A 23,513-nucleotide genomic window follows, 5' to 3' on the forward strand; every position below is an offset into this window, starting at 1 on the left:
TTAATGAATAGACTAGAAGTTGAAACATGCATATATTTACTTGCCAATTTTTGAATTGACCTAACATCAAAACAAGCAAGGTAATAATTGATTGTATCAGAATCACAGGGAGTGAGGTAAAGAAATGTATTTTGAAAAGTTCCTTGGGTGACTTTTTGTGATAAATTTGAGAATCAGATTAAGAAACAATTATACTAGAAAATAGCTTGAGTGAGTGAAAGTTGCTCAGTCATGTCCGACTCTTTGCGACCTCATGGACTATATAGTCCACGGAATTCTCCAGGGCAGAATACTGGAGTGGGTAGCCTTTCCCTTCTCCAGGGCATCTTCCTAACCCAGGGGCCAAACCCAGGTCTCCCCCTTTGCAGGTGGATTCTTTACCAGCTGAGCCATAAGGGAAGCCCAAGAATATTGGAGCGGGAAGCCTATCCCTTCTCCAGTGGATCTTTCCAACCTAGGAATTGAACCGGGGTCTCCTGCATTGCAGGTGAATTCTTCACCAACTGAGCTATTAGGGAAGCCAATAGCTTAAATCAGGATAAACAATTAGGCTTAAATTTTATTTTTCTGTTTCTTGATAGTCAAAATAGAAGCAAATAATACTGAATTTCTATTTAAAAGTAGAAAATATAAAAAATGATAGAGGCATAGTTCATGAGAGCAATGAATTTGAAGCATAATTTTTCTCTGTCAAATTTTAAATACTTCCATAAAAGCTTTCAAAAAGGACACTGATGAATATAATGTACTGTGTTATCAGGAGCTAGTCTACAAAAGATAAAGAAATATTTCTCATATCATCAGTTTAAAGTCAAACTCATTACATTTAAATCAATCTCTGAAAAGATTCTTTTTCCTACACAGATGAAATGATTGTTTTTGCATGTCTGCTTTTGAACTCTGTGCAAGAGAAGATGACAGAAGAATTTGTGTTTATCCTGTTCTAATATAAGGAATAATTTTAGGATATACTTTGTCCTAAACACTACAACACTGAGCATACAAAAATGGCTAAGAGCTGGCCTGTGTCCTCAAGGAATCACAGTCTAGAGAGGGAGGGAGAGCAGCAGAAAAATGGTATACTATGCTGTGATGAATGTTTAATCAAACATATTCCATAGGCATCTCAGGAGGACAAATGACTGACTTTTATATGCCTCAGTGGGGGAAGACTTAAATACAGAGGATGCTACTCCTTGCCTCTTGAAAGATGTTGCATAGAGGAGACAAATGTTTTTGGCTGTTCACCTCCCATTCCCCCATTTACTAGTAAGAGAAACTCATTATCCCTTATGAGAACTGCTTCTCTTTCATCTTATTAGACTGACAATCACTGAGTCTATGTCTCCATCAAAAAAGACATTATGAAACTACAGATTCACTGAGAGTATCCTACTCCTATAGGTTTAGTCCAGAAGTCGGCATGTCCCAGGTAAGGACAATGAGAGTGTTTTCAGGAAGTGTTCTGGATGCATGAAAGAGTGAAGGAAGCTAGCTATCTTTCTGAGAGCCTGAGTACTAAAAAGACATTGTTTCCCTGGAGCTGTCCACTGCCTTCTTTGTTGCCATTTGGAGAGAGCCTGCTTGAGTAAAACCGAGAAATTTTCTGGACCCAAATTCTTAGGTGTGAATCTTACAAAGATGAGAAGAAAGACTATGCTAGAAAAATAGAACATTATGTCTAAAGAACACAAGTAAACAGAATCTGAGAATTTTCTTCAGCTGAGAATAGTTTTCAGAGATCCAACCGGAAAACTTAAAAGGAAAACTTTGCTATGCCATAATTAGGAGTGTAGGGTTTCCCAGGCAGCACAGTGTTAAAGACTCCGCCTGCCAAAGCGGAGACACAAAAGACATCAGTTCAATCCCTGGGTCAGGAAGATCCCCTGGAAGAGGAAACGGTAACCCATTCCAGTATTCTTGCCTGAAAAATTCCATGGACAGAGGAGCCTGGCGGGCCACATACAGTCCATGGGGGTCACAAAGAGTCAGACATGACTAATCATGCATGCACATATGCACACACACACAGTCATGATCATAAACCTTATCTTGCCTATAAAGAGAAACAATCTGGATGAACTAATAGTGATCATATCTTCTACATTATCTCTGCTGAAGACAAGTCATCTTAAGGAGATTTTTACAGGAACTATGTACAGACAACTGAATGATGAGATCTTTACCAAGCAGTGAATTATAAATATTCTATATTATTAACTGCTTTATATATGTTAAGTAAAATGTGTGTAGAGAGCAAAGACAAATTTCTAAAAAATTAAAATGGAAAAGACTAACTTTTCTTACTGAGTTGAAAGGGTATTTCTTCACATGGACAGGCTGCAAAAACATAAATAACGTCGACTTTTCTCAAAGTTCCTATATCCCCAACATGGGTTAAATTAAATATCCAGGATCCTATACTATTAATAAAAACTATAAAAAGTGTTCATAGTAGAAAAATTTCAGGAACAGATATTACTATTTCTATCACCACAAAGGAGGTATGGTTTGTGTCTCTGATAAACTGTTCAGTCTTTGAGCAGAACTCTATCTTGACAGTCCAAGCAAGATAACAGGGCCAGAAAATGCATTTTCAGATAACTTGGGGAAAGCTATGGAAGGGAGTTCTTTAGTACTACCCATCTGGAAGTTAAAGAATTAAAGCCACAAGTAGTGGCTTAAGTTGGGCATAAATGATATATGAGCACTACTAATGACTATTAGATATGTATGGCACAAACCATGCTAACATATGATACAAAGCTTTCCGTGTTCATTAATGCAGAACAAGATGAGAAGGGTTATCTAAAAACTGTATCAAACATTTAGATGGAAACTAAAATAAATTTGAGATGTATTTATGCCAAGTTACAATATGCCATATAAAGATAGCTTTAACAGGGAATGTATTTGATTGTCAATTAATAAAAAATTCCTTGTTTTAGAAACTCAGGTATGATTTCTATTGTTATTTAAACTTTCCTTCCTCATGTCTACAATGGATCTATTTAAATTTACCTCAGTTTTACTTAAATCTTACAGAGATAATAATATTAAGTCCTAAAACTATAGAGTGCTATCAATAAAATATTAATATTTTTTTAACCTATTACTAATAATTCTACACATTTTAATTGTAGAGAATTGACAATGCTGAACAAAAATCAACTGTCTTCTAGAGAAATTTACTTAGCAGTTTTATGACATACAACTTTTATTCCTAATATTAGCACTGGAAGTTTTATTCTACATTGTTTTTGTTTGTTTTATTACCATGCAATACCATCAGAGCTTACCTGAGTTAAAATGATAAATATTTAAAATCAAACAATAAAAATTCAAGATTTAGTCAGTGTTTAAACATTTAGATGATCAAAGAAATAGTATGTCTGAAATTATTTTTGCTATGATACTCGTGGTCACTACGATCCTAGTTTAGTAGAGATTGCTTAAGTTGGCTTAAGATTGCTAGATTGCTAGAGAGCAATCAAAGGCCAAAAAAATTAACAAGATTCATAAAGCCATCCTATATCTATTTTTCATAAGACATTTTGAATAGACCACTAAAAAAATCTCAATAGAGGCTCTGGTCAAAACATTTACATAAATAATGCTGATTCTGGAACTGAATTTTTTAATGCACAATTTCTGTGAGATTGTTGAAGAAAAAGTTCCCCTTAATGAACGATGTCATTCTGAATTCCACATATTATGCATATATTTTTAAGTATGAGATCCATTCATTTATTATTTATTATATGTGTGTGTGTGTTTTGGTCTGAGATCTATCCCTGGATGGATTTTTACAAGCCTCCTCATTTATCTTATTGAATTAACTACTATTAAATGAAAACCTTCTGCCATCTGAATTACCTAATTATTAAGTGGTAGATATTCATCATTCTCAAGGCACTTAACATACTGATGCATGTAACAACTTCTAATGACTGTTTGTAACAACATCTCAAGGTCAACACAAAGACCTTGGGATCTGGGCAGCATCAAGAGAAATGAAACACAAATATTCCTAAGCTGGCACCAGCTTTCACTCATTTATCCCCTTCAACAAGCTAACAGGCAAAAGAGAAAAGGAGTGGAAATAGAATAGATGATAAAAACTTCCTGGTCCATGTTTCCAGTGACATCTGTTTATGGACGACTTAACAAGGGATTTGAGTTGCCTTATGATAAGTGTGTGGCACTCTGTAACCAGCTCAATACTCTGCTGGAACACATATGTTGGAAAGATATACATAGCCTATCTTAAAAAAAGAAAGTTAAAACCTCACCTTGTCACCTCCATGTTTTACTGTTTAGAATTCATATTTGATTTATAGGATTCATTTCCTTAATGTTTTACATTTTGATATTAGTCTTTGCATCAGAGTCCTATATATGTTGGTTTTCACAATGGAACTATAACTGATACAGTTACATTACTTATTGCTTTGACTTCTAGTATACTGCACATAATACATACATATGCAAGCTAGGGAATGGGTTTAAGATGCACAAATACTCTTCTCCACCCTTCTGTGCCCCTCTTGAAAACACTTTATGGAAATAGAAAAACAAAGAAAATTAGCTTTATAACAGCAAGAGGACTAAGAGAAAATAATCATTGAAGTAATTTTACTCTATTTGTGGGAGAAGACGAGTGAATTAAAGTTGGTTTACAGGCAAATCTGAGCAATGAAGCCAGAGCCCATGTCAGAGGTGATGGAAACTATTTCAAGCAGAATCCTAGTTATGAGCATGGTTTCAAGAGTGAGAAGAGGAACAAAAGGTAATCATTAGTGGAAGGTCTTTCTGCATGACAGTTATATAAATCAGTTGCCACATCTGTCTTCTCCCCATCTCCATACCCTTATTACCAGACTCTCTTGTAGATTCACTTTTATCTTCAGATGGAAAGCCTGAGGACTCTATTTTAATGGCTTCTAATATGGATACTGGTACGTTTCCAGAGAAAATTCTTCCTCACTCTGCAATTCAGAAAGGGCTGAGTCTCGAATTGTGCCCCAGGCATGTGTACCCTTAAGGGAACTTTCCAAAGGAGAAGTCTGCCATGGACTTAACTCTAGCCACACAACAGCAAGAGAGGGAATCATATCCGTTTTCAAGAATAATTATGCTATACTTTATCAATAATGTGAACAGATAATCAAGATCAATGGAGAGGAAGAGAATAATTTATGAGAAATAAAAAACAGGAATAAGAAGAATAACTATAAAGGGAAAACAGATTACTCAGGAGACAGAGGATTCTAGGACATACTTCAGTAATTAAGAACAATAGAATGTAAAGAAAAGGGAAGATGAAGAAATAAGAACAAGTTACTGACAAAAAATTAAACTCATTAAGAAGATGAATTCATAGAAAAACACTTACAGTGCAAGAATGTTAGATCATTTTCACAAGCATAGGCATTTTTATCTGTTTTGCTTATTACCATGTTCCCAACTCCTAAAACAAGGCCTTAAAACTGAAGACATTTAATAACTATGAGTTGAAAAATAGTAGTTACCAGTGGGGAAAGGGAAGGAGGGTAGGACAATATAGAGATAGGGGATTAACAAGTATCACTTTTAGGTGTAAAATAAGTTACAAGGATATAATCTACAACACAGGGAATATAGCAAACATTTTATAATAACTACAGATGGAGTATAACTCTTGAAAATTGTGAATCACTACACTGTACACCAGTAATTCATATAACAAGTACATATCAACTACATTTAATAATAAATAAATAAATTTGTGTTGAGTAAATGAACAGATCATGCAAAGACACAACTATGCAAGAAAACAAACTGAGACTCAATCCTGGAATGCAAACAACCACACATTCAAAAAGGACAGAAAAGAAAGTCAAATGTTAAATAAGTGTAGAGATACAATTTCCAAAAAGTGAAGGAAAAATCTGAAGATTAAAAGAATAAGATTAACGAAAAAAGATAAAAGACTCATGGGGGAGTTGCAAAGATGGCAGAATAGGAAAAGCCTGAGCTCGTCACCTCCCATGAGAACACCAAAATTAACTATTTACGGAGCAACTATCAATAAGAATGACCCAAAAACTAGCATAAAGATTATCTACAACTAAAGATATAAGGTAAGAATCACAAGAAGATAGGCAGGAGGGGTACAGATGCAATATATTAATAGTAAAGGCCCATAATCCTGCAGTAGGTAACCCACAAAGTGGAGGACAAGCATGATTGTAGAAGTTCTCTTCATGGAGCGAGGGATCCAAGGCCCACACTGGGCTCCCCAGCTTGGTAGTCCTATGTTGGGCTGACAGGCTCCAACACGGCTTGGCTTTCAAGGCCAGTGGGGCTTACTTTTGGGAGAGCCAGAAAGCTATGGGAAACAGAGACTCTACTTAACACACACAAAGTCTCACATACTCCAGGATCCAGAGCATAAGCAGTAATTTGAAAGAATCCTGGATCAGATGCATTTGATGATCTTGAAAAGCCTCATGGAGAAGCAGGAAACAATGAAACACATGCTGGGATGATAGCTGCTGACAGCCATTATGGGGAGCTCATACCACCACGAGGACCCAGGGGCTGGCAAACACTACTCAAGAATCCCCCCTCTAGCTTATTAATTCTGGAACCTCACCCTACCCACCAGCTGCTCAGCACCAGTCCTGAGATACGCAGCTAGCTTGGTGGGGACAAAGATCCACCTTCCAGAGAGCTGGCTACCATAAGACACCTGAGCCTCTAGCCACCCCACAATCTAGCCCTGCCTTCCGGAGAGACTAGGATCCAGCCCCATCCACCAGTGAATCTACACTAGCCCTGGGGTCCCACACCCAGGTGATGGAGCCAGCCCTACTCACTAGTAGACAGGCACAAGTTCCAGGCCCTGGCCTCATCCACTAGTGGGCAGATGCCAGACCTGGAATAGCATGTCCCAAGCCCCATACAACAGCAGGCCAACAATAGCCCTGGGGATCACCACAAACCTGCAATCAGCTGTGTCTAGAACTGAACTGTCCACCAGCAGGCTGGGATCACCCTGAGCCTACATCGTGCTAATAACAGGGCAACACCAGCTCCAGGACACTTTGGCTCCTTCAGCCAGGTGTCCTCAGATCCAATTCACACACCAGTGGGCCAACAACAACCCTCAAGACACCCACAGTCCATGGTCTTGCCCACCAGCAGGCCAACACTAGCTCTAGGACCCTGGTCTCAGAGCAAGACAACTCAGGACCCAGCTCTGCATACCAGTGGGCCCACAGTAGTTCCAGGATCCCCTCGGGCTCTGTAGATAGCTACCACACATGATTCAGCTCCATTGAACAGTAGGCTACCCCCAAAACCATGACCCCCTTATTTATTTCTAGTGTATAGAATTTAAAATAGTGAATTACACAAAATGAAGTGATGGAGGAATATGTTTGAAATGAAAGAATGAGATAAAATCCCAAAAGAAGAATTAAGTGACGTGGGGATAAGCAATCTACCTGATTAAACACATAAGGTAATGATCATAAAGATGCTCAAAGAACTAGGGAGAAGAATGGATGAACAGAGCAAGAAGTTAGAAGCTTTTAACAAAATTGGAAAATATTAAGAGCCAAATGGCTGAATAATATAATAACTGAAGCTAAAAATACACCAGGATGAATCAACAGTAGATTAGATGATTCAGATGAAGCAGCAAACTTGGAGACAGAATAGTGGAAATCATTTACTGAACAGAAAAAAAAATTTATAAAAAAGAAGACAGTTTAAGAGACCTCTAGAACAATGTCAATCACATTAACATTATCATTATAGAAGTCCCAGGAGCAGAGAAAGGGGTAGAGAAAATTTGCGAAGTAATAAGTGAAAACTTCACTAACCTGGAACAGGAAACAGACATCCAGGCCCAGGAAGCACAGATTCCCAAAGAGGATACACCTCAAAAGGTCCAGACAAAGAAACACTGTAATTAAAATGTCAAAAATTAAAGATAAACAGAGAACATTAAAAGCAGAAAGGGGAAAAGCACAAGCTACCTAAAAAGAAATTCCCATTAGGCCATCAGCTGACTTTTCAGCAGATACACTGAAGACCAGACAGAGTGAGACTATCTATTTAAAGTGATGAAACAGAAAACCTATAGTCAAGAATAATCTACCTGGCAAGGCTTTCTGGAAAACTGGGACAGCTACATGCAAAAAATGAAAGTGGACTGCTTTTTCATACCACATACAAGAGTAAACTCAGAGTGGATTAATGACTTAAATGTCAGAAGTGAAACCACGTAACTTCTAGAAGGGAACACTGTTCATATGCTGTTTGACACTGGCTTTAGTAACACTGTTTGGAAATCTCTCCTCAATGGAGGAAAACAAAAATAGAAATAAACAAATGAGACTACATAAAATGAAAATGCCTTTGTACAATGAAAGAAACTATCAATAAAACAAAAAGGCTGTCTACTGAATGGGAAAAGATATTTGCAAATGATGTATCTGATAAGGAGTTAATATCCAAAATACATAAAGAACTGATACAACTCAACATAAAAAAGCAAATAATCCAATTAAAAATGGATAAAGGATCTGAATATATAATTTTTCAAAAAGACATGCAGATAGCTAACAGGCACATGAAAAGATGCTATCACTAACCATCAGGGATATGTAAATCAAAACCACAATAAATTATCATCTCACATCTGTCAGAATGGCTATTAGCAAAAGGACAACAAATAACAAGGGCTTACAAAGATGTGGAGAAAAGGGAACTGTGCACTTTGGGTGGGAATGTAAATTGGTGCAAGCGCTATGGAAAACACTATGGAGGTTCCCCCATAAAATAAAAACAGAACTACTACACAATCCAGCGATTCAAATCCTGGGTATTTATATTAAGGAAATGAAAATACTAATTCAAAAAGATATATGCATTCCCTATGTTCACTGCAGCATTGTTTACCAAAGCCAAGATATGAAAACAACCTAAATGCCCATCAACAGATGAATGGATAAAGAAGATGTGGTATATACACCAGGTAATACTACTCAGCCATAAACTGGAATGAAATCTTGCCATCTGGGACAAGATGGATGAACCTAGAGGGTACTATGGTAAATGAAATAAGTCAAGCAGAATAAGAGAAATACTGTATGATTTCACTTTTAGATGGAATCTAAAAACAAAACAAGAAAATAGAAAACAGAAAGAGACTTAAAGAAACAGAGAATAAACATGTAGTTGCCAGAGAGGAAAGGGATTGGAGGAGGAGAGATATGGGTGAGGGAGGATAAGAAGTACGAACTTTTGGTCACAAAGTAAATGACTTACAGGTACGAATTGTACATTATGGGGAATACAGTCAATATTTATGTAGTATCTTTGTTAGTGACAGATGTCAACTAGACTTACCATGCTGATCATTTTGAAATGTATAACAATACTGAAATACTGTGTTCTGCACCAGAAACCAATATAGTATTGTAATTCAATTATACTTCAAAAACAAGCAAACTCATAGAATGAAAAATCAGACTTTTTGTTACCAATGGTTAGGGTTTCGGGAAGGATAATTGGTTGAAGGTACTCAAAACGTTTAAACTTCAGCTACAAGATAAATAAGTATTAGGGATATAATGTAAAACATGATAAATAAAATTAACATTGATGTACATTATATATGAAATCTGCTAAGACAGAAAATCCTAAGAGTTCTTCTCACAGGAGAAATATTTATTTTTATATTTCTTTAATGCTATACCTGTATGATAGATTATGGATGCTCACTAAACCTATTACGGTAATCATTTCATAATGTATACACGTCAAATCATTGTGTTGTACATCTTAAATCTACACAGTGTCATATGTCAATTACATCTCAATAAAACTGGAAGTCAGTTCTAAAGGAAATCAATCCTGAACATTCATCGGAGGGACTGACGTTGAGGCTGAAACTCCAATCCTTTGGCCATTTGATGCAAAGAGCCAACTCACTGGAAAAGACCCTGGTGCTGGAAAAGATTGTAGGCAGGAAGAGATGGGGATGACAGAGAACAAAATAGTTGGATGGCATCACCGTCTTAATGTACATGAGTTTGAGCAAGCTCCGGGAGATGGTGAAGGACAGGGATGCTGCAGTCCACGGGGTCGCAAAGAGTCAGGCACGACTGAGTGAGTGAATAACAACAACAAAAACCGGAAGAGGAGAAAAGACACTCAGATAAATTCTTTGGATATTCAACAATACCAGAGGTGTGTAGAATGTGTATCCTCCAGAAAAAAAATCATATTAACTACAAAACATTTAAGTTACGCTACAGGCTTAGAACTCCTGCTATACTCTGCACATGTTCCTTTCCCTGAAAAAGGGAAAAACAGGTTTCCAAACTTCTGTCAATAAAAAATTAAAACCAGTACAACATTATCACTTAAATACAAACTTAATTTAGTTTGCAACAGTCTTCTGGTGGGGTAAAGAATCCACCCGCAATGCTGGAGATGCAGGAGATGTTGGGAAGATCCCCTGGAGGAGGGCATGGCAACCCTCTCCAGTATTCTTGCCTGGAGAATCCCATGGACAGAGGAGCCCGGTGGGCTACAGTCCATGGGGTCACAAAGAGTTGGACACGACTGAAGTGACTGAGCACAGCACAGAACAGCACAGTTTTTTCTACTAACATCATTTCTGTTTCCAGATCCAATTCAGGATCCCCCATTGCATTTAGATATGTCTCCTTCCTCCAGGTCAGTTCAGTCGCTCAGTCATGTCCGACTCTTTGCGACCCCATGAACCGCAGCACACTAGGCCTCCCTGTCCATCACCAACTCCCGGAGTTTACTCAAACTCATGTCCATCGAGGCAGTGATGCCATCCAGCCATCTCCTCTCTGTCGTCCCTTTCTCCTCCTGCCCCTAATCCCTCCCAGCATCAGGGTCTTTTCCAATGAGTCAACTCTTCCCGTGAGGTGGCCAAAGTTTTGGAGTTTCAGCTTCAACATCAGTCCTTCCAATGGACACCCAGGACTGATCTCCTTCAGGATGGACTGGTTGGATCTCCTTGCAATCCAAGGGACTCTCAAGAGTCTTCTCCAACACCACAGTTCAAAAGCATCAATTTTTCAGTGCTCAGCTTTCTTCACAGTCCAACTCTCACATCCATACATGACCACTGGAAAAACCATAGCCTTGACTAGATGGACCTTTGTTGGCAAAGTAAAGTCTCTGCTTTTTAATATGCTCTCTAGGTTGGTCATAACTCTCCTTCCAAGGAGTGTCTTTTAATTTCATGGTTGCAATCACCATCTGCAGTTAATTTATGATAGTTACTGAGTCTTTGCTTCTTTTTTTTGTGACACTTTTGAAATACACTGGTTATTTTGTAGAACGTTCTTTAATTTTTGTTTGATGCTTCCTCATTATTTGCTTAAAGTTATGTGTTCTTAACAAGAGTATTATACAAATGATGGTGTAGAAAGACACTCATACAGACACTTGAGTTATTAAAAATCCAACAGTGTAATGTTGTAGAGGCAAGGAGAATCTTTTTAATAAATGTTGTTGGTTCAACTCAATAAAAATATGGAGGGAACTTTAGCCCTTTCTTTATAACATACACAGGAATCAATTTTACAGGAATATAGATCTAAAAGTAAAAGGTAAAACAGTAACGTTATTGAAAGGAAACACTGACTGTGTTGGGAGTTATTTTTAAAACATAGGACATAAAGACAACTAAGCAGGTGGGAAACACAATTTGGACTACATTAAACTTAAGAACCTATGTTTTTAATGAACTTGTTAGCAAAAGATACTCTTTAACAGAGTGAAAAGGCAAACCATAGGGTGAATAAAGATGCTTGAATTATCATATCCAGAATATGCAAAATGATGGAAATCAGTAAGTTAAAATATTCAGTAGGAAAAAGTTTGAAACAGACATTTTACAAGAGAATATATCCAAATGACAATAAACACATGAGTGTTTGCTGTCATTAGTTACAAACCAAACGGAACTTTAAACTACAATGTGATACAAATACATAACCATCAGGATGGCTAAACTGGAAAAGACACACAATACCAAGTTTTGAGAAACAGAAATTGCCTGTGGATAGGAATTGTTTTCTACTCTTGTTTTCTTTCTACTAGTAATTAGCAAAGTCAGCCTGCAGATAACATTCACACTAATTAGGCTTTTTCAATAACCTCAGATATGCAGATGACACCACCCTTATGGCAGAAAGTGAAGAAGAACTAAAGATCCTCTTCATGAAATTGAAAGAGGAGAGTGAAAAAGTTGGCTTAAAGCTCAACATTCAGAAAACTAAGATCATGGCATCTGGTTCCATCACTTCATGGCAAATAGATGGGGAAACAGTGGAAACAGTAGCTGACTTTATTTTTGGGGACTCCAAAATCACTGCAGATGGTATTTGCAGCCATGAAATTAAAAGACACTTACCCCTTGGAAGGAAAGTTATGACCAACCTAGATAGCATATTAAAAAGCAGAGACATTACTTGGCCAACAAAGGTCCGTCTGGTCAAGGCTATGGTTTTTCCAGTAGTCATGTATGGATGTGAGAGTTGGACTATAAAGGAAGCTGAGTGCCAAAGAATTGATGCTTTTGAACTGTGGTGTTGGAGGATACCCTTGAGAGTCACTTGGACTGCAAGGAGAGCCAACCAGTCCATTAAAGGAAATCAGTCCTGAATATTCATTGGAAGGACTATGTTGAAGCTGAAACTCCAATACTTTGGCCACCTGATGTGAAGAGCTGACTCATTTGAAGGGACCCTGATGCTGGGAAAGATTGAGGGTAGGAGGAGAAGGGGATGACAGAGGACAAGATGGTTGGATGGCATCACCGACTCAATGGACATGAGTTTGGGTAAACTCTGGGAGTTGGTGATGGACTGGGAGGCCTGGGGTGCTGCAGTCCATGGGGTTGCAAAGAGTCGGACATGACTGAGCAACTGAACTGAACTGAATTAGGCTTCTGGAAGCAGAAGTTTAGAAAATGAGTTATAAGTTTGAAAGGGTAAGCTAGAATCAATAATTTATAGAACATAAACAGTTGCTGTCATATACTGTAGCTGTTCTTTAACTAAGCAGAGTATGGGTTAGGCATGCGTGCTAAGTTGCTTCAGTCATGTCCAACTCTTTGTGCCCCTATGGACTGTAGCCTGTCAGGTACCATGGGATTCTCCAGGCAAAAATATTGGAGTGGGTTGCCATGTCTTCCTCCAGGAGATTTTCCTGATCCAGGGATTGAACCCACATCTCATATATCTGTATTGGCAGGCAGATTCTTTACCAACAGCACCGCCTGGGAAGCCCACAGTTTAGGCACACTAACCCTTTATCTCTATAGTGGTGGCAAGGATCATTGCTGAACCTGTGATAAAGGACATTAGTGATGCTGCATCAGATTAAATTATAAATTGAAGAGACTCTATTGAACCAACTTAAGGATCTTGACTTCAGACCTGTGGCCAAAATATATGACAACGGATGGGAAATAAGGGAGTCAAACACATCAAAAGAAAAGATCTGCAGCACTTTTTTTTCCTTGTGAAAAGTAAATCTACTAATTACTACCTTGGACATCAGAATCATAGAATCAGGTGAAAAGAAAACCACTTATTTTTGCCACAAGAACGTTACTCGTCCACAGTTTTGTATCTCACTTAGACTCAGCTCTATCACCTATGCAACCCTGAACAAGTAAGTTCATCCCTCTGGGTTTGTTTCTTCACCAGGAAGAAATAATTACACTTATGTCATAAGATTTCTGGGAGGGTTACGTGAGAGAATGAAATTTATAGTACATATAAAGCACTTAGAAAAATGTTTATTAACAGAATACTATGAATCTCTAATAAATATTTATAAACCCATATAGAAGTTGAAACAATATGTGGAAAAAGAGGGGTGGCAAAAAAAAGAGGCGAGGGCAGGAAAGGGAATGGAGAGAGAAAAGGAGTAAAGATATGTTTTTTTATTGTGGGAGGGACAGACATATTGGATAGCCAGAAGAAGAGGATACCATGAAGAAAATTAATAAGGCTTGACAATAAGACAAAAGAATCAAGATCAAGCAGAGCCAAAAAAATCAAGGGAAGAACAATTTCTGAAGGAGCAAATGGTTGACTAGCTTTGAACAGATGCACACATACAAACCAAGTAATTGTAATATTCCCAATAAATGGGCTAAGTTCTCTTTTAATATTCAGTTTCTAATGTTGGACAATTATCCAGAGTAAGAAAACATAAATATATGTCACATCTTCTAGTGAATCACACTGAATTTGTCACAAAGTAGCTTTATTTTTGTCTATTGTCCAGCTCTATTTCTCAGGATTATGGAACTTTAGTATGAAATACGTATGGTCTGAATGCGTATAGAACAGCAGTTTGCTCTTGCCTTAAAATAGCTTCTTCAGCATTGCTGGTCATTCATTATACCAGGCTCCCAGCTGTGATTACACAGTTCATTACAGCTGGTTAGTCATCAAGTAGGAGTCTTCATTTCAATGACAGGTTTTTTAAAACTCTACCACAGAGTACCAGTGCCTAGTTTCTGCTCAATACAAGTGGTTCTCTGTTCTAGAAGATGAACTTTCCATTACTTATACTAATTACATTTTGTAATGAACATGTCATATATTTTGTTGCTAATCTGGGACATCATTTCACAGATGAACATCTGGATCACACTTGATGAGTCTGAATCATACAATTCTTCCCCCACCAATAATATGCTCTAATTAGCTTGATGATTTTATATAATTTATAATAAAAATGTTAAAAAATTAACAGTAATAAGACTTTATGTTGTATAGACAGGGCTTAGAATTTTAAACACATTTTTGAATATATAAAAAGAAAGAACAAAATTTTATAAAGAGGAAGGGGACAAGTACTGATGATCCTATCAGTTGAAGGTGAATCTAGTCAGTACTCAGGCATATTTGCTTTTTATTTTTTTATCTATAACTTTTAAATATTTAGATCATGTATTTGCTAATTTTTATGTTTTAATATTGCAAGTATTTTCCCTGTATTAAAAACTATCCTTAAACACTATAACATTTTGATGATTATTTAATATTTAATGGCTTGGTATAGATTTTCCATTTTTATTGAATTCATTTTAGAGGTTATTCACATAATTCTTGCTCCATCATTGGGCTAACATCATGGCATACTTATTTTCTCTTTTGATAACTATTCGTAGTCTCTGCCATTTTATTTTTGTAAGTAGGTATTTTTATTACAATAGTCTTCCTCTATCATCTTAGTATTATACTTCCTTTTTAGAGCTATCATCAATTTGTCTTTTCTCCTTTTTTCCTTAAGTTTTCAAAAACTGTACTTATATTTAAAAAAAAGGTGATATTGGCTTTATTGAATGATTTTACTGTTTGAGCAATGAAAAAAAAAGTTATTCTTTTGCTTCTGTTCTAATATATCTCTTTTCCCTGGTATCTTATTACAGTTTTTTTTTTTCAATAAACTCATGAACTCAATGAGTTTTGGTTTTTATATTTTAACAATTGAATTATAAAGATTTCAAACTCATAAAAATGCAATTTTACACTTATGCTGTACCAGGACTTATCAATCATATACTTAACATTTTCTTAAAAATTCAAGTACCATGCTGTTTTGATTCTTGAAGCTTTCTAGTATAGTCTAATGTGGGAAGATTATACCATCTTCTTTCTTTTTTCTTAAGTCTGCTTTGGCAATTCAGGGTCTTTTGTGGCTCCTTATGACTGTTAGATTCATTCTAATTCTTTAAAAAATGTCATGGGTATTTTGACAGTAATTTGTCATGGGTATTAGATTTGTAGGCTGGTTTGGGTAGTATGGACATTTAAACAGTATTAATTTTCTCAATCCAAGGATGAATATTAATGATGCTTCATTATTCTAATACTTGAGAATTGGAAGAAGTTTACAGAGTTCAAAATTCTACTATGGAGAATTATAAAAAATATTATAATTCCCTGAAAGAATAAGTTCACAAATTCTTAATGCAAAAGGAAAATATTCTCACTAATACTGATTGCTGCACAACTTTAAATATTAATAATTTTATTTTCTTTACATTACCTGAAGTCTGATATATCATGAGATATAACCTTGGCAAAGATTAATACTAAGTAGCTAAAAACCAAGCAGGAGTGAAAATGCTGACAATACTGCAAACAATAGAGTAAAAAGGAAACAACTTGCTTTCTGGTTTGCAACTAGTTACATGTTACATTTGTAAACCAAGTGTTCTCTGGAACATAGGCAAATCAAAAATAATTTTAAAAACCTGAAAACAATGTATATGTTCCATGAAGAAAACAATGAGACTCATTGTGATTTTCTATTACAAATGAACTATTATAATTTAGCACTTCTCATTAAATAACAAAATTATTAATATAACTATCTTTTTAGAACAATAACTTGCATTTTTAACTTTTATATTTCAAAACATAAACCTTACTTGTTTATGCAAATGCACAGAGTTAGTTTTGAGAATCAATTGGATGCTATTGCTGTCAACTTCAGAGTATACTATTACAGTACTGTTATCCAACTTCTCTTTTGTTTGCCTTTTTTATTTTCTCAAAATAGCTTTAAGGAATGCTAGTGACAGTAATCTCTCCTTTGAAGCATGAACGAAAGAGTAAAGCTAAAGAACTTTTCTGTAAAAACTTGCTTACAATTTAGTATCTGCTTCTGTATCATTGGCGACCTCACTTGTTAAGGAAGCTGGAGAATATAGCTTTTAAACGCATGCATGCACATATTAAAAATCAATGAGTTCTAATACTAAGAAAGAAGCAGAATAAATGTTTGGTTAGTAACTAGTGGTCTCTGGCACAACAAAATAGAAGAACATCAGTGAAGATAATTAATGGAAGATGTGCTGTATGAAAGATTAATATATGATTGTTCCCAAGTTGAAGAATGATGCAAATATTGAGACAAATAAATTTTTTCCTTATCAACTGAATGGTCTATAAATAGAGTGAACTATTTACTATCATGTATAACCCATCCCAGCCATATCATGAATAGAAAAATGGTGCTAGTAAAGAATTTAGGTTACAGTCTCCCAAACTTCCTTTTTGAAAGTTAAATCTGATTGTTTCAAGAAGTATATGACCAAAGAACATATACAGTGTAAGAAATAGGGAAATAAATGGATAAGACAATTAGCATGTGTGTGTGTGTGTGTGTGTGTGTGTGTATAGGGAGAGAAATATATAGAAATTTTCCTAGAAGAAAACAGGAGAATATTTTCATGAACTAAGAGTTGGAGAGATTTCTTAGACAGTTATAACAAAAACTATAAAAGGAAGACATTTGATAATTGGACTTAATTGACATAAAATATTTTGTTTTTCAAAGCACATCATCAGTGAAAGAAAAAGGTCAAATACTGGAAAAATATTTGTAAAACTTATCTCATGAAGGACTTATATCTAGAATATGTAAAGAACTCCAACTATTCAGTAATAAAGAGAAAAACAACCCCTTAAAACAGGTAAAAGATTTGAATAGATCCTTCACAAAAAATTATTAAAAGCACTTGAAAAGACACTCAGTGTCAGGAAACACAAGTTAAAACCAGTTTTTCCAAATTCTATTCTTCCTTCAATCCACTCTATCAGGATTCCATCCCCACCACCCGCTGAAAATGCTTTTGTTAAGATAACCAATTTCCAAAGCACATATTTCTCTGTGCCCAGTGTTTCTAATTTTCAGCAGAATTTCAAGAAGTTATTCATTCCTTCCAACTTGAAATATTTTCTTCTTTTAGCTCTTCTTTTTGTAACACCAACCCACCCTCTTCACTCAAGTGAGAAATCATGTAGCCAACTGCTTACTTGACACCTCCACTCAGACATCTACTAGACAGCCCACAATGAAATGGCCCAAAGCAGAAATCCTGATTCTCTCCTCTCTATCCAACTTCCTTATCTCTGTTGGTAAGACAACTTTCCATCACTTGCTCAGGCAGGAAAATGAGACTAGTCCTTTTTCCTTGTTTGAAAAATTACCTCTGCCCAAATCATCAGCAAACTCTACAGGTTTAACCCTCCAAAAGAAAGAAAACCACAAAAACAAAACTACCCACTAACCAAAAAAACACCATACTGAATCTGTTGGATTTCATTAAAAGCATCACAGTTCTATCCACAGCTATCTCTGCCTGGCTATAAAATATCTTCCCAATGATTTTCTTGCTGCCCCTTTTGCTCCTCTACAGTCCAATATCCAAACCACAACTGGGAGTAATCATTAAAATCTGAAATACTTCTTGTCATTCTTTCTTTAGACCTCTCTCCTGTCTCCTACCAATGACTTTCCATTGCTCTTGGGATAAAGTCCAAATTCTTTGTTTAGAACAACATTTATGTGTTTTAGAAACAGAAGAAAAAAAAGAGGATAACTAGAGCATGCTAAAGGAGGATGAGAGGATCCTACTCATTTCTCATCCTCTCATCCTCACTTATTATGCTCTAGCTATCCTTTATTCTCTTTTATTTTGAAAAACACATAAATGTTGTTCTAAACTAGAGTGGCTTAATTGTTTTTCTCTCTAACTGGAATTCTCTAACCATACCAATGGATGCATGGCTGTTTCCTTTTGGCATTTTAGGTCTCAGTCTTTCCAACCAAGCAATATAGTGGTCCTCATCCTATACTACAGAGTGAAATTTTATTCTCTTCAGGTCACTTCTTTGCAATCTGTACTATTCATTTAATAGTTTGCTTCTTATTGTTTACCTTTCTACCATTAAATGCATAAGAATGCAAGTAAAATGAGAATAAAATTTTGTCATCTTTATTCATTAGTGTACCCCCAATGCCAAAAGTATATGTTCAATAAATGAGTATGAAATTGTCACTCCAAATATAAGATTTTCACTGTGGAACTACTGCTCTAAAACCTTGTGTTAGCAGACATAAATTAAGAATAAAGACTGTATAGCAAAAAGATGAATTTAAACCTGACTACATGCAATTAATTCCAGTTGAGCTATTTCAAATCTTAAAAGCTTATGCTGTGAAAGTGTTGCACTCTATATGCCAGCAAAATTGGAAAACTCAGCAGTGGACACAGGATTGGAAAAGGTCAGTTTTCATTCTAATCCCAAAGAAAGGCAACGCCAAAGAATGCTCAAACTACAGCACAATTGCACTCATCTCACACGCTAGTAAAGTAATGCTCAAAATTCTCCAAGCCAAGATTCAACAGTATGTGAACGAACCGTAAACTTCCAGATGTTCAAGCTGGTTTTAGAAAAGGCAGAGGAACGAGAGGTCAAATTGCCAACATCAGCTGGATCATCGAAAAAGCAAAAGAGTTCCAGAAAAACATCTATTTCTGCTTTATTGACAATGCCAAAGCCTTTGACTGTGTGGATCACAATAAACTGTGGAAAATTCTTCAAGAGATGGGAATACCAGACCATCTGATGTGCCTCTTGAGAAATCTGTATGCAGGTCAGGAAGCAACAGTTAGAACTGGACATGGAACAACAGACTGGTTCCAAATAGGAAAAGGAGTACATCAAGGCTGTATATTGTCACCCTGCTTATTTAACTTATATGCAGAGTACATCATAAGAAATGCTGGGCTGGAGGAAACACAAGCTGGAATCAAGATTGCTGGGAGAAATATCAATAACCTCAGATATGCAGATGACACCACCCTTATGGCAAAAAGTGAAGAACTAAAGAGCCTCTTGATGAAAGTGAAAGAGGAGATTGAAAAAGGTGGCTTAAAACTCAACTTTCAGAAAACAAAGATCATCCAGTCCCATCACTTCATGGCAAATAGATGGAGAAAAGGTGAAAATTATTTTCTTGGGGCTCCAAAATCACTGCAGATGGTGACTGCAGCCATGAAATTAAAAGATGCTTACTCCTTGGCAGAAAAGTTATGACCAACCTAGAGAGCATATTAAAAAACAGAGACATTACTTTGCCAACAAAGGTCCGTCTGGTCAAGGCTATGGTTTTTCCAGTAATCATGTATGGATGTTAGAGTTGGACTATAAAGAAAGCTGAGCACAGAAGAATTGATGCTTTTGAAGTGTGGTGTTGGAGAAGACTCTTGAGAGTCTCTTGGACTGCAAGGAGCTCCAACCAGTCCATCCTGAAGGAGATCACACAGGAAGGACTGATGTTGAAGCTGAACCTCCAACACTTGTGACCACTTGATGTGAAGAGCTAACTCATTTGAAAAGACCCTGATGCTGGGAAAGACTGAAGGAGGGAGGAGAAGGGGACGACAGAGGATGAGATGGTTGGATGGCATCACTGACTCAATGAGCATGAGTTTGAGTAAACTCCGGGAGTTGGTGATGGACAGGGAGGCCTGACATGCTGCAGTCCATGGGGTCGCAAAGAGTGGGACATGACTGTGTGACTAGACTGAACTGAACATGCAATTAAATTAGCTCAGGGAAGATGGAAATGAAAATAACAACATTTTGGTTTATTTGGGAGAACTTGAAGCAGAAATACAATTTCAGCTCTAATAGTTTTTGTCCTAAAACTCTGGTATGTGCTTTGTCTAATTAGTTGTATTAACAGGAAACTAAATTTTGGATGCTGATTCTGGAAATCTGTATGTACTTAAAGGGGATAATTTAAGTTTGGCCAGTATTTCAAGCTGCTAAAGGAAAGCAATCTGTAAGCACATTATTTAGGCTCTCAACTTTAAAAGACAATGAATCATGAATTCATGGTCAGAATCCAGGGATGAACACTCAGAAAGAACATTAAAAAAAAACCCAAACAACTCCATTTCTACTTAGCTATAAACTTAAGGAATGAAATGTGTCTGTACTCTGTAACATTTATCAAGAAATCTAATACTTTACAGTGAGGCTAAGGCCACTCATTCAGGTAGGCTAAGGAAACACAGAATTATGGGTTATCTTATAATAATTCTTAAAAGTAATCAGATTAAACTATTGATACATGATGATTGAGAAGATATTTTCTATTCATTGAAAATTTTGAGTATCTTTTAATAAAAAGTTTTGTTACTTATAATGTTAGAGATTTAAAGTCAAGTCTTGAGAGGTTATGAACACTTGGGAAACATCAATTTGTTTACTATTATAATGGAAATACTTAGTCTCTATTGTAGTCTCTAGAGCCTCAAAGAAAAGAGCTGTATCTCTAATTATCCTTCCATCTCATCATGAGCACCTGGGCCCAAGTCCCTTATGATATTAGGGAAGTCTTATCACTATATTCTACTATCCCACCTAGAATATGTGTTGAAAACTAGAAAACTAATAGAAGTATGTGAAGCATTTGACTGAGATTTGAAGGGAATTATAAAGATTAATAACCATTTGACATGAGAATGAAAGTAATCATTTAAGATATACCAATAGCTGAAAAAGAATTTAAAAAACACATATGTTACAAAGGAAAGATTAGTCTAAACAACCATGATAAATCTTGATCCTACTTTCTTATTCTCTTGAGGGGAAAAATCTCTACTTTTATAACTTTTTATTTTTACAAATATTTAGTATAATTAGCAGTAGCTTCATTGCATGATGGGCTCTCACCAAATAAAATGATGAAATCCTGTTTTTTAATTCATTTATTTTTTTTTTTATCTTGATTGTCTTTGTTGAGGACTATATTTTGGTGGTAATTTTATGCTCACTCAATTGAGTGTTCAGTACAGATTTTTATTGTTTAGACGTGGTATTTTCTGCTATGGTATAGCTTATCAGCACTCCACTAGGGTGACCACCTACTTTGCTTGGCGCTCAGTGGTTCCCCAGGACACACTAGACTTCAGTGTTAGGTTCTGAACAGTCTTGAAGAGTTGGTCACCCTAGCACTGAGAAAGAAAAAGCAAATGTAAAAATCTTTGAGAACATAAGATAAAACAGGAGGAGTTAAGTTGCCCTTAAAAATCTATCCCAGTTTAACATGTTCCTCTGTCAGCCCATTTCTGATATAAAAATGACATGTAAATTTTAAGATATTTCTAGGTGAAAATGTGGAGGTTTAAAATTTAGTCAAACTGAGAGCAATGATCAATGTGAGTACGGAAAAATGTTCTTCAGGAAGTGGAAACTATCAAAAATTACTAGTAGCCTCAGTGCTCTATTAAAAACAAATTGGTATGAAGCTTTAAATTCATAATTTTCAGATGTTTCAGAGGCTTACTGAATTCAGTCCAAACTATCTTTTTAACTCAGTATTCCTCTATGTGCCTTCCTCTCCAGAGATTTTATTGCATATATAACTTATTAGAGATAATTTCATACATTATTAGCTCTTAAGGATGAGTTGATATAATCTGAAGTTGAGGAACTAATGAATCTTTGAAAGATATATCTCTCACCTTTCTTTTATCTTTTTGAAATCATCTCCCCTCTAGATTTGCTGACACCACACTTTGAATTAGCAAATATATCATTCCAACCTCCCTTCTCTGGCCTCTAGCAGTTAGCTTCCACTTGGGACTTCCCAAGTCTCCATCCTCCTCCTTTTCCTTCCTTTCCTTTTCTTTCCTTCCCTTTCACTAACTGTCCTTTCCCTTCCCCTCCTCTTTGTCTTCTTTTTCTCCTCTTCTTAGAAAAGGTGATTTCAGATCATCCTTAGGAGGTGATCTCATCTACTCTTATAGTTTCAAATGCCATGTAAATACTTACAACTATCAAGTATATGTATTAGCTCAGATCTCTCTTCTATATACAATTGCTAAGGGCCTTATGCAATCAGTTCATATATTATTCAATACGAACATGTCAAAAATGAAACTCATCATTATCTAACTATCCTTGTTCCAAATGGCTGTTTTTCTTGACTTGTCATTTTACAGCATGGCACCATCTTTCCCCAAAGTCTAGAAAATGATCCTTATCCTTTCTGTCATACCCATCAGGTCAACAATTCTGATCAATTCTAAACTTTGTGTTAAGAGCAGTTCCATTTCCTTTGCTGCAGACCATCATCTTTGCTCACCTGGATTACTGCAGTAGACTATAGTCCTCCTATTGATGAAGGGCCTTGTCCTTTCTTCAATAAGTTTTGCACACTATAGCTGGGTGGCTTTCTAAATTATGAATTTTATCATGTCATTTCTAAGCTAGAAATTCTTCAGGGTCAAAGTCTAAGTTCCTTAGCATAAATTACAAAGACCTTCATAATCTATCACCTATTTACTTGTCCAGTACCTTTCCTGATTACTCATCAATTCCCCCCTCTCTCTCCCCTACTCCTGTTCTTTGGATATCTGGTCCACCTAGAGTAAGTCATTTATAGTTCCCTGAGCAAATAGTTGGTTGTGCCATCCTTGTTCCAGGAATACTTTGACTGTCTGGCTAACACTTTTCATTCTTCAAGATTTGACTCAGGCATCACATTTTTCTAGGGCCTTTCCTCATACCTCAGTTGGTAAAGAATCTGTCTGCAATGCAAGAGACCGCGGTTCAGTTCCTGGGTCGAGAAGATCCCCTGGA

This window comes from Dama dama, chromosome 9 (genome assembly GCF_033118175.1).
Source record: "Dama dama isolate Ldn47 chromosome 9, ASM3311817v1, whole genome shotgun sequence".
Taxonomy (NCBI): domain Eukaryota; kingdom Metazoa; phylum Chordata; class Mammalia; order Artiodactyla; family Cervidae; genus Dama; species Dama dama.